The 12,300-nt window shown below is 44.3% G+C and overlaps 1 protein-coding gene and 1 long non-coding RNA gene across 2 annotated transcripts in view; one reads left to right on the forward strand and one right to left on the reverse strand.

Moving 5' to 3' along the window:
- Positions 1–12,300, forward strand: part of CLPB (ClpB homolog, mitochondrial AAA ATPase chaperonin) — a 156,229-nt gene that overhangs the window by 21,673 nt on the left and 122,256 nt on the right. The gene's annotated exons all lie outside the window — the stretch shown is intronic.
- LOC107182689 overlaps positions 7,920–12,300 on the reverse strand; it is an 8,366-nt gene continuing 3,985 nt past the window's right edge. Inside the window, exons 2-3 of the long non-coding RNA XR_001513403.1 lie at positions 9,500–9,560; positions 7,920–8,061 (exon numbers count right to left, since the gene is read on the reverse strand). This is a non-coding gene — a long non-coding RNA (uncharacterized LOC107182689). The remainder of the gene's footprint in view (positions 8,062–9,499; positions 9,561–12,300) is intronic.

Consider the following 12,300-nt stretch of genomic DNA (forward strand, 5'->3'; position numbering starts at 1 on the left):
CACTTGCCAGCCAAGCCTGGCCTTTCCCTCCTTCCCAAGAACCCCCATACCTGTCAAACTTGGCTTCTCACTGTCCATACATAGCGCTTAGTAAATCATTCCTACCTGTGAGCCTTTGCAGTGCTTCCAACTCCACCCCTGTACTTCTGTCTGTCCTATTTAGGCTTTATTGCCCTTTCTCTTCCAGAAAGCTCACCCTCACTAGTAGTAATAGCTGTACTTAATACCCACTCTGTGTGAGGCAGAGTATTAGATACTGTATTATCTTCATTCCTTGCTGCAGTATTGCAAAAAGAGATTGTATTATGCCCCTTATCTAGATGAGACAACTTGAGGCTCAGACAGATTTAGTGCCCACATGAATTCAAGGTATGTGCTTTTTCTCACTGCAGTTCACAGCTTGTTCTAACCCATGTTGATCGATCTTATCAAAATTCCCGAGGCCTTAAAGTCTGAGCCACACAGTATCATGTTTAGTTTTTACCTCCTTGTCTTCTTCCTCACTTGCTTCATATCTGTGTCTCCTCACCTAGGTTGTGCCATCACAGGCTGAGTGGGCACCCAGAAGGCACATAATACAGATAGAGTCTGGCCAGTTGATTGATTGGGTAAATGAAATCCTGTTTGTTCCCCAGAGGCTACTCAGCAGCAGGGTGCAGCAGCTGGGCAGGCTGTCTGGTCTCCAGGATTCTCCATTCATGTGGATGGGAGCCAGGAGACTGCATAAGAATCCTCTCTGAGGCTGAGCTGAGGCTACCATCTCAATGCCTTTTGTTTGGGGGGATAGCACCCGGGCCTTCTGGGAACTCTGTGTTTGGTCAGCCTTTGCAGATGGACAGTGAGCAGAAACAGGATATGAAGCACATAATTAGGGGAGACCCCTGGAATTTCCAGGGGTTGAGAGTCTAGCAGGCTGGGCAGGAACCTTTCCAGAACCCATTTGGACTCAGTCACAGCCCCATCTATCCCCACCTTCCCAGTATGGGTCAGCCAGGATCCAAGGCACTTTCGTCTCTGGCCTCATTCAAGTTCCCTCTTTAGATTCTCAGATGGACAACATCCTGCCAATAGCTGGGCACCTCTAGGTTTAAGGCACTCTCTGCCTCCTGAAGGATAAGAAAACTCTGATTGATCAAGCATTTATTCATTCATTTATTCTTTTTTCTTTTGAGAGAGAATTCACATAACCCTAAAATTCACCCTTTTAAAGTATACAGTTCAGTTTTTAGTTTTTTATAAGATTATGCAACCGTAACCACTAACTCTAGAACATTTACATCACCTACCCCCCAAAAAACACCCCAGTCCCATTAGCAGACTCCTTACATTCACTGCTGTGAGAATGTAAAATGGTGTAGCTACTTTGGAAAACAGTCTGGCAGTTCCTCAAAATGTTAAACATAGAGTTACAATAGGACCCAGTAGTTCCACTTCTAGGTATCTGCCTCAGAAGTATGGAAACATACATTCACACACAAACCTGTACATGAATGTTCATAGGAATATAGGAATGTTCCCTTGTTTCCCCTTCCCCCAGACCTTGGCAACTACTAAGCAACTTTCTGTCTCTGGATTTGCCTATCTCAGAGGTTCTCAACCTGTGGGGTGTGACCCCTTTGGCGGTCGAACGACCCTTTCACAGGGGTCGCCTAAGACTATCCTGCGTATCAGATATTTACATTACGATTCACAACAGTAGCAACATTACAGTTATGAAGTAGCAACAAAAATAATTTTATGGTTGGGTCACAACATGAGGAACTATATTTAAAGGGCCGGAAGGTTGAGAACCACTGGCCTATCTGAACATTTCGTGTAAATAGAATCATCTGATATGTGGCCTTTTGTGTCAGGTATTCACTTAGCATGTTTTCAAGATTCATCATTATAGCAGGCATCTGTCCTTCATTCCTTTTTATGGCTGATAATATTCTCTGTATAGATATACCACATATACATTCATCAATTGATAGACATTTTTGTTTTCACATTTTGGCTATTACAACTAATGCTGCTGTGAACATTCCTGTGTTCCTATGACCATTTGTGTATAGGTTTTTGTGTGAAGGTATATTTCCATATCTCTTGAAAAGATACCTAGAGATATCCAGGAGTGGAACTGCTGGGTCCTATGGTAACTCTGTTTAACATTTTGAAGAGCTGCCCAACTGTTTTCCAAAGTGGCTATACCATTTTATATTCTCACAGCAGTGAATGTGAAGGGTCTGATTTCTCCACATCTTTGCCAACATTTTTTAGTGTCTATTTTTTCATTATAGCCATCCTAGTATATGTGAAGTGATATCTCATTGTGGTTTTGATTTGCATTTCCATGATGGCTAATGATGTTGAGCATCTTTTTACTAGTATATGCTGATTGGCCATTTCTGTATCTTCTTTGGCATATATTCATCCATAAGGCCCATTATGACCAGTAGGCCCCATTCATCATTAAGGAGCATAAAGTTTGTATCATGATGATCTTTGCCTTTCAAGGAACTTGCCAACTGGTAAGAAAATTGTAATTAGTACATATGAAAAGTTAAGGTTTCATAGACAAGGTGGCATTTAGTCTGGAGGTAGGTAGTATTTGGATTCAAGGAGCTTGGTGGAAAGACATTCTGGGCAATTGGAATAATGTAAGCAAAGGCACTTTGTAATTAGAAAAATATTTTATCTTGTGATGAATTCTAAATCAATACAGAGTGGGGCAAACGTAGGTTTACAGTTGTGAGTACATGAAACAGTTTATTCTTATATTGTTATTTATTAATTATTATATTATTTTCCATACAAACAACTGTAAACAACTTTTGCCCCACCCTGTTTCTGTAAAAGCACCTGGCATGGCACTTGACACATGGTAGGCTGCTGTTATGTAGTTAGGTCCCTTTACAACTCCCTCTTTGGTCCCCACTCTGTCCTCTAGGACTACAACTGCTCCCTTTTCCTGTTCAGACCTTTCAATATTAGGAGACAGAGCTCCGAGCCAAATAAGCCTTGGTTCCCTGAACTGTGGTTTCAAGTCTTCTCACCATCCTACTCATTTTCTAATGAAATGGCCACAAAGTTTTCGATACCTCTTCTGAATTGCAGTGTGGCATGACCACACTGTGAGGAGCAGGACAGTGTTCCCTTTATTAGAGATTTTATGATGCTATTAATATGGTCCGAGCTTGCATTAGCTTTCTTGGCAGCTGCATTGTATTCCTGGATTTTGTTAAGTTTGCAGTCAGCCCAGGCTACTGAGAACCAGGGCTTCCTGTACTTCTGTAACCTCTTGGTTGGATTTGTTTAACCTAAAGGCAAGACCACTTTAAAGAATTGTATTGCCATGTGAGGAAGAGAGGGAGGGGGAAACAGAGGGAGAGGAGGCGGAGGGATGGATGGATTGGGCCTTTCTCATCTTGAGTCTAGGTGAAGGTCTCTTCAAGGGGAAGGTTCTTGAAAGCAGATCTAATCAAAGAATATCTCCGTTCCTCAGATAACTTTCTTTTCACTTAAGGCTTTTCCTCCTTTATCATTTTCTGTTAGTTGGTTAGTCCCATCAGATACATGTCACACGCTGGCCCCAAACGCATATAGGAAAGAGGGAAGAAGTTGGGATATGTGCCTTGGAAGGTAGTATGGTTCAGTAAAGAGAGCATGGGTTCCCGTTCTAGGCTGCCACTTACAGGCTATGTAATCTTAAGCAAATCAATTACCCTGTGTAAGACTCAGCTCCTTCTCTAATCACAGAATCAGATGTGCTCACACATGTTAAGTGCCTGATGCATAGTAGGCTCCTCAAGAAATGTGAGCTTTTTTTGAATTCCACCATTCAAAATTTTTGCAAGACATGAAGAGCCAAACATGCTATGTGCTCACTGACCCAATGCAAGCAGCTCTCAGAGCAACTGTGATACTTAATAACTTAATTTGTGTACTTACTTGTCCCGTTTTCCTATCCCGAATTCTGGCTGGGAGCTCTTTGTAGGCTAGGACCGTATCCAGTTAATCTCAGTGACCAGCACAGAGGCTGGCTTCAAGAAGAGGCTACTTAAGTTTTGTTACTGGAATGAACCTGAATTAATGAAGGCCAAATCTTTGCCCCCACTGTGTAGGGGGCCAGGTATTGTGGTTGACTTTGGACAATCTATTCTTTGCTGAAAATCTCATGAAATTCTGGAGCTCGGCAGTGGTGGCTCACATGCCAACCCTATTTGAGAAGTTTGAGCCCCCTCTGTGTCTCAATGCCATAGTGAGACAAGCTTCCTGGTAGCTGCCCAGCTGCCCTGTACAGTAGCCTAGAGAGCCCTGCTTTGGAGCCAGTAGGTGGCGCCCATGGCCCTTTCCCACTCTCAGCTGCCTATGTAGGCCTTTGCTTCTTGTCACCAAGGCAGCTGCTAACTGGGATGTGGCATGTAGCTCTGGGCAGAGGTACCCAGATGAGGGTGCTCTGGGCTACCCCCTCCACTTTCTGGCCTTATATTGTTGGTTTTCGTGTTTTATTGAATCTCAGCCATGGCACACACCGCTTGGGGAAGCACAGATGTTTCCTAGAAGATCCCAGGAGATCATTAGGGGAATCTGCTTCTAGCTACCCTTTCTGGCACAGCTCATGCCTTTGACTCCAAGAAGTCGTCCCTGTGTCTCTGTTGCTCTGACCTACACTCATGGTACTTTCCTCCAGGGTCCTTGTTTGTATTTTAGCTGTTTGCCAGGTGTGTAGTTGTCCAGTGAACACCTTGAAGTCAAGGACACTGCAGAATTCATTGAAGTGCCCTCAGTATCCTGATCAGAGTCCTATAATAACCAGTCTCATGAAATGTTTGTGGAATGAATGGGTGAATAACAGGAAGTAGTTCTTCAAAAAATTGTTATTCCAATTGAAGGACATTCTACAAACTAGCCTTACTCTACAAAAATATCATTATTATGAAAATCAAAGAAAGCCTGAGGAATTATTCTAGATGAAAAAAAACTGAAGACACATGCAAATATTTTATTCCAGTATTGATCCTGGCTTATATCTGGATCATGGGGCAGGGAGATTGCTATGAAGGATCTTATTAGGATTATTGGAAAAATTAGATATGGGCTGTATATTAGATAAACATTTTACCAATGTTAACTGTTCTGAATTTGATCATTATTGGTTAGTGATTGTATAAGAGAATGTCCTTGAACTAGGAAATACGTCTGAAGTATTCAGAAGTAATGGGGGATAATGTCTGAAACTAACCCTTACATGGTCCAGGAAAAAATAGGAAGGAGTTGGTAAAGCACATGAGGCCAAATGAACTAAGAATCTGAGTAAAGGGTATATGAGAAGTTTTTCAGTGCTATTTTTGTAATTGTTCTGTAAGTTTGAAATCATTTCAAATTAAGAAGCTAAAAAAATAATCTATACACTTTAGTGTGTGCCAAGTTCCTGCTAGAATCTGTAAGAGAGATGGGACAAAGAATGGTTACACCAACACTGGACTTTATTCCATTTAATTCAGCAGTATTCATTGATGTTCTGTAGCTCCTCCTTGGCACCTTTGAACAGATAGAACAATAGTAACAGTGACAACTAACATTTGGAAAATGTAAGTGCTTTCACATACATTATTTCCCTTGGTCATCTCAACACCCTTGTTAGGTAGGTCTGGCAGGCTCATGAGGTTCAGAGAGGTTAACATGACCTGCCCACAGTCACCCAGCCTGGAAGAGACAGGTGCAGGCTCCTATCCGGAGCAGTCTATTCCAAGGCTGATGTTTTCTGAACCTCATCCATATCTGTATGTATAAAAGGAAGAGTTGGATTGGATTGGATTGGATTGATGGCTGCAGATCATTCTTCAAATCCAGAAAGTTTAAAGTGCACTTTATACCCTGTGCCTGCACTCATAGGTGCTGCCAGTCCTTTCCCCCCTCACTGCCCACCCACTTCCCTTTCAAGTAGCCCAGGCATGACAGTACTGGGACGGACCAACTCACTGGAGTGAGAACTTCTAGAAAGCGTCTTAGAGCAGTGGTTCTCAACCTGTGGGACGCGACCCCTTTTGGGGGTTAAACGACCCTTTCACAGGGGTCGCCTAAGACCATCGGAAAACACATACATAATTACATATTGTTTTTGTGATTAATCACTATGCTTTCATTATGTTCAATTTGTAACAATGAAAATACATCCTGCATATCAAATATTTACATTACGATTAAAACAGTAGCAAAATTACAGTTATGAGGTAGCAACGAAAATAATTTTATGGTTGGGGGTCACCACAACATGAGGAACTGTATTAAAGGGTCACAGCATTAGGAAGGTTGAGAACCACTGTTCTTAGAGGAAGGGTCTTGAGCTGAACCTTGAAGGAGAGATGCTCAGTTCAAGTAGCAAATGCAAAAGGTGCCTGAGAGGCCTTGTGTCTGTGGAGTTAGAGCCCCAGGACCCTGCCTGAAGTGGCTGGCCCAGGCTGGGGTCTGAAACCGCCTTTCCTACTTTGCCCACCCCTCCCAGCCCAGCTGACTGGGTAGATGAGGCACAGATGGAGGCTCTGTGTGGATTCTAGCCCCAGGCGCCTTGCCTCTGCTCAGACAGCCTGGCCTGGTGCTGTTATTACTATAAACAGGACCTTCTGCGAGGCTCCAGCCAGGGCCGTGTTGCCCAGATAGTGATCATGATTGAGTCTGCATGGCTCACTGCTTCCAGGCCTCTGATGCAGGTGGGACAAGGCTCCTAACCCATCAGCCCCCTCCCCAGCTGCAGCTGAGGGCCCATTGCGAAGGATCCGGAAATCAGTTGGAACAATGCACAATTGAAGTTCAGTGGCCGCTTTGTATTGATTGGTTGTAAAGGAGGAGGAAGAAAAATCAAGTGGTAACTCCCTCTCCAGATTAAGCAAGCTGGTTAGCCAGAATAACTCAAAACTGCCCCATATCCTTTGTGGGACACTTCCCCTCCCTCCTCCATACAGCAAGCCTGAGGAGCTGTCTTTTCTTTGGAAGTCTTGCTGATGCCCATGTCTGCTAGGAATCCACTTCTCAATTTTTATGCTACACCTATTTAGAATCCTAAGATTTTAGAACCGGTAGGGACTTGAGGGACCATTTAATTCAGTTCCCTTATTTTACTGCAGAGGACAGTAAGGTTCAGAGAGAGTTATCCAGAATCATACAGCTAGTTACTGAGAGGGCCGTGACTGGGCTTCTAGCCCAGGTTTATGTCTAAGTTTCCTCTGCCCTGAGAGTGAGAAGCCGCACCCGCACCTTCTACATATACACAGGCACCTAAGTTCTTTGGAAGAGTCAGACACGCAAGTATAAAAGAAGTAACTTCCAACACAAGACAGACATATTGGTGGACCATGCTGCTACTGGGGGCGGGAGACAAGGAAACTGTGAGAACTGTTATACAGGTTAGCAGAGACACAGTGGCAGCATCAAGGCCGACTTAGGGAAGACTTCTTAGAGGAAGAAAGAATAAATTTTATTTTTTTCCTAAGAAAGTTTTGTGTGTGTTTTTTTAAAGTAATAGTATGCTCATTGTTACAAAAAATAAAACTTAACAATACAGAAATCTTCATAGCAAGAAGTAAGTGTGGCTCTCTCATTCCCCCTCTCCCTCCCCAGTCAGAGGTAATCACTATTGCCTGTTCGGTCTGTAGCCTTCAGAACTCTCTTGGATTTCAGAGATCGGAGCAGATTTGTTTTCACTTTGATTTGTTACTCTTCTGTGGAAGTCCTCAGCTCTTGGGCTAACAAATCCTTATTCTACTGCAGCCCTTACCAGGGAATTTGAGACCATTATCAATCCACAGAAAAATATGAGGACTTATGTTCTAAGTTCTATACATACCTTTCATATATCTATGTCCTTAAAATGGGTAGACACTGATTTGAAAATGATAATAGCATAGGCTATTGTATTTGTACATTGCTTTATTGCATATCAAGTATTTTTACAGATTTTGTCTCATTGTCTCTTCCTGGTACCCCTGTGTGAATATAGAGCAGTGTTGGCAGTCTTCTATGTTTTTCAACAGATGTGGAAACAAGCTCAGAGTGCCAGGAGCTGTTACTCAGATGAGGGGACTAAATGAGGGTCAGAAAGGCTAAGTCAGTCATTCATCCACAGCTACCCACCAGCAAGTGCCAGAGTCTGCATTTGAACTGGGGTTTCTCCTGCTTATTTTCCTGCCCTGCTCTACCACTTGCAAGTTGTACAAGCGTTGGGATGCAACTCTGGACTACTAGTGTGGTCTCTTTATCTACTGTCCTGGGTCACCCCTAGTTAGTGTCACCCACCCCTGCCCTGCCAAGCAGGAGACCTAGTTCATTAGGGAAGGGCCTTCTACAGTGCAGAAAGGCCTGCAGTGCCCACCCCCACTCTCAGCTCCTGGACACAAGCTGCTCTACCTTGAGTGGCAACCTGCATTAAGCATTCCACTCATCATCTCTGGGATGATGGAATCCTAACCTTTTCGGAGACACCGTGCTCTGTCACAAGCATTGCTCTTTTTAAAAGAGATTAATTCACTTGCCGCATTTTGTCCATTGGTGAAAATCATAGGGGAGACCAAGGGTGACTTTCTTAGGCCTCAGAGGCCCTTTCAGCCACTCTCAGCAGGCAGCCACCCGCCCAGCTGGCCCAGGACTTTGAAATAACTGCCTGCTGGGCATTCACTTGCAAAGCAACAAAATGAAATGGAGGAGACCTGGGTTTGGGAAATCCAAACTTTCGGGGCTACTGTACACACGGAGGGGCAGTAAGGAGGGGGTCGAGGAGCCCACCCACCTCCTAAACTGGAAAAGTTGTTTGTACTTGGGCTGATTTTTGGTGGTGTTTGTTTGTTCTGATCCTTCCTTGATCTACCAGGTGCCATCATTCCTGCCTCTTTTAATCCCTACAACCACCTTGCACAATTGGGATTAATATCCCCCATTTCACAGCTAGTAAGTGACAGAGCCAGAATCTGAACTCCAGCTTTTAGACTTCAGGGTCATTGCTTTTTCTATTATGCCTCAGCCCCAAGAGGCTGCAAAAAATGATGCTCAATAAGGAAGCTGGGTAGGGCTCAAAAGCTGAGTCTCACTGAAGAACACTAAGATTTGTTGCCTTTGAATGATCCCTCAGGTTTGTGGAGCCCTTTCCCTCAGATTGAACTGTCACCTCCTAAAACCCTAGTGGACCCATGAAGAATTTGAAGCTTAGAGAGATGATATGACTCCCCGAGGTTGTAAGAGTAGAAGGTGGCAGAACTAGAACTAGAACCCAGGTCTCCTGACTCAGTCTTTTGCTCTTTCAGCTCTATTAATTGAAAGAATTAGCAAGTTTGGAGGAGCCCGTTCTCCCAGCAATTCCTCCTCTTAAAAGAACCCTGCAATGTACAGAAAAGAAGACCCAAAAATGCTATTATGCATATAACAAGTAGCTCAGAGTTGTCGGTAATCAGAGGCATGTAAATTAAAGCAATAATATGAGATCCTTTACACCAGTTGGACTTGCAGTGCTAGGAAGCTTGCTACTTACAAGTGTTGGCTGGGAGAGTGGTACACAGGGACACCCCTGTCCTGCTGATGGAGCAGCTATCCTGTAAAGGATGTTGGCACAATTAGTCAAGCCAAGTAATGTAAACGCTATAACTCAGGCATCTCACTCTGAGTGCATGCTCCAGGGAAATACACATGTCCAAAGGGCACGTGCAAGAGGATGTTCTTTGAGCATTACTCTTGTGGAGATGGGAAAGGAGAGAAGGAAAATCTGATAGGATGTGGCATGGAAAGTTACTCAGCAGCTTAAAAAATGGAATTGTATACTTAGCAGTATGAGCATATCTTAAAGTGCAATTTGTGAAAAAAGTAATAAATACACACACAGACACACACACACACACACACATATATATATACACATACACACATATGTAGTCTTGTGTGTGTGTGTGTGTGAAACTTTCAAACTTTATTTATTTATTTACTTATTTTGTTAATCCTCACCCAAGGGTATTTTTCCATTGATTTTTTAGGGAGAGTGGAAGAGAAAGAGTAAGACAGAAATATTGATGTGAGAGAAACACATCAATTGGTTGCCTCCTGCACAAGCCCCGACCAGAGCCTGGGCTGGGGAGGAGCCTGCAAGCATGGTACATGCCCTTAACCAGAATCAAACCTGGGACCCTTTGGTCTGTAGGCCGACACTTTATCCACTGAGCCAAACCAGCTAGGACTAGAAAATTGATGAGAGAAAAACATCGATCAGCTGCCTCCTGCACACTCCCTACTGAGGATGTGCCACAACCAAGGTACATGCCCTTGGCCAGAATCGAACCTGGGACCCTTGAGTCAGCAGGCTGATGCTCTAAGTTCTATACATACCTTTCATATATCTATGTCCTTAAAATGGGTAGCAGGCTGAGCCAAACAGGTTAGGGCAAGGACTATTCTTTATATATATACTAGTGGCCTCGTGCACAAAATTCATGCATTTTGTGACGGGGCTGGGGGCAGGGGAGCGTCCCTCAGCCTGGCCTGCACCCTCTCCAATCTGGGACATCCTTCTTGCAATCTGGGACCGCTGGCTCCTAACCGTTCGCCTGCCTGCCTGCCTGCCTGCCTGCTTGCCCCCTAACCGCTCCCCTGCTGGTCTGATCGCCCACAACTGCCCTCTCCTGCCACGACCCGCCTCCTCTCCGTGAGGCGGCAGAGATGCCAGGACTGTCCTCCGCGCAGAGCCGCGGGACCCCCAGGCCTCACCGCACAGAGCGGCGCTGGGCCCCACCTCTGCTGTGCGCGTGGCCATCTTGTGGCAGCCACCTTGTGACGATGTCATGTGCAAGGGCCACCTAGGCTTTTATTAGTATAGATTTAAAAGCCTGGTTGGGCCCTGACCGGTTTGGCTCAGTGGATAGAGCATCAGCCTGCGGACTCAAGGGTCCCAGGTTCAATTCTGGTCAAGGGCATGTACCTTGGTTGCAGGCACATCCCCAGTAGGGAGTGTGCAGGAGGCAGCTGATAGATGTTTCTCTCTCGTCAATGTTCCTAACTCTCTATCCCTCTCCCTTCCTCTCTGTAAAAAAATCAATAAAATATATTTTTTAAAAAAAATAAAAGCCTGATTGGATTAGGTCCTAAATAGCAAGAACCTCTGTTTTGTCTCCTTGTCAGTGGCTAGCATATGCTTGGACACAGAGCATGTCAGTGCACATGCTTGTTGAATAAATTAACACAGGAGTGCTTAGAACAGGGGTGGGCAAACTTTTTGACTCAAGGGCCACAATGGGTTCTTAAACTGGACCAGAGGGCCGGAACAAAAGCATGGATGGAGTGTTTGTGTGAACTAATATAATTTCAAAGTAAACATCATTACATAAAAGGGTACGGTCTTTTTTTTTTTTTTTTTTAGTTTTATTCATTTCAAACGGGCCGGATACGGCCCGGGGGCCATAGTTTGCCCACGGCTGGCCTAGAGCCAGCCTGGTTGAATTATCTAAGTGGTCCTATGTGACCCTATCTCAGAACTCCTGAGTATTGGCCAACTTGCCATTACTGGCTTGAGACCAGAACACCTTGTTCCCTCAGAGGACTAGAAGTAGAATAGGGTGGGAGGTAGAAATTACCTGTCAAGCTATATGCCAGGCATTATGCTGCAATCACTGTAAATTAGAGTTTATCATCCCTAATTGATAGGTTAGAAAACTGAGACTCAGAATTGATTTGCTCAGGGTTATTCAGCTGGACCAGAATTTGAATTCCGGTCTTTATTCAAAGGGCTTTATTCAAAGCCCTTTATTCATCCTTTTTCTTTTTGTTACACTACACTCAGCCCTCAAGGGGCAGGAGGAGGAGGCATCTCAATCTTCTTTTTTTAGCTCTGTCTCCAGAGCAGTGCTGCTTTCAGAATTCTCTGAGCCCAGCCAGGCAGGGGAACACGGATCACTGGCCCACTGAAGACATGAGGGATTCTGGCTGTGCTGTTTCTCCTAGCCATGTCCTGCTTTCTCATGTCTCTGCCCTAGCTCATCTCTTTAGGTCTGTATTATAGCAGTCTCCAAACTGGTCTACTTGTCCCCGTTTTCTACTCTCTTCCCTTTCAGATTCAGCCTGCTTAAGCTACTAGGGTAATTTTATAATTTCTTTTGCCCCAAAACCTTCAATGACAACCATACTCCCTGTGTTGAGAGTCTAAGGAATAGTAAATAGGTTTCCTCTCTGTTGCCAGCTTCAGTTGATTGATGGTAGTTGATTGGAACCAATGTTAAGGAGGATTCTGAGGGTCTTTCAGAGGCCCCACAGGAAAGAACTGCTTGGAGAGATTTGTGATTTCTGACTTAG

This window comes from Myotis davidii, unplaced genomic scaffold (assembly GCF_000327345.1).
Source record: "Myotis davidii unplaced genomic scaffold, ASM32734v1 scaffold1377, whole genome shotgun sequence".
Taxonomy (NCBI): domain Eukaryota; kingdom Metazoa; phylum Chordata; class Mammalia; order Chiroptera; family Vespertilionidae; genus Myotis; species Myotis davidii.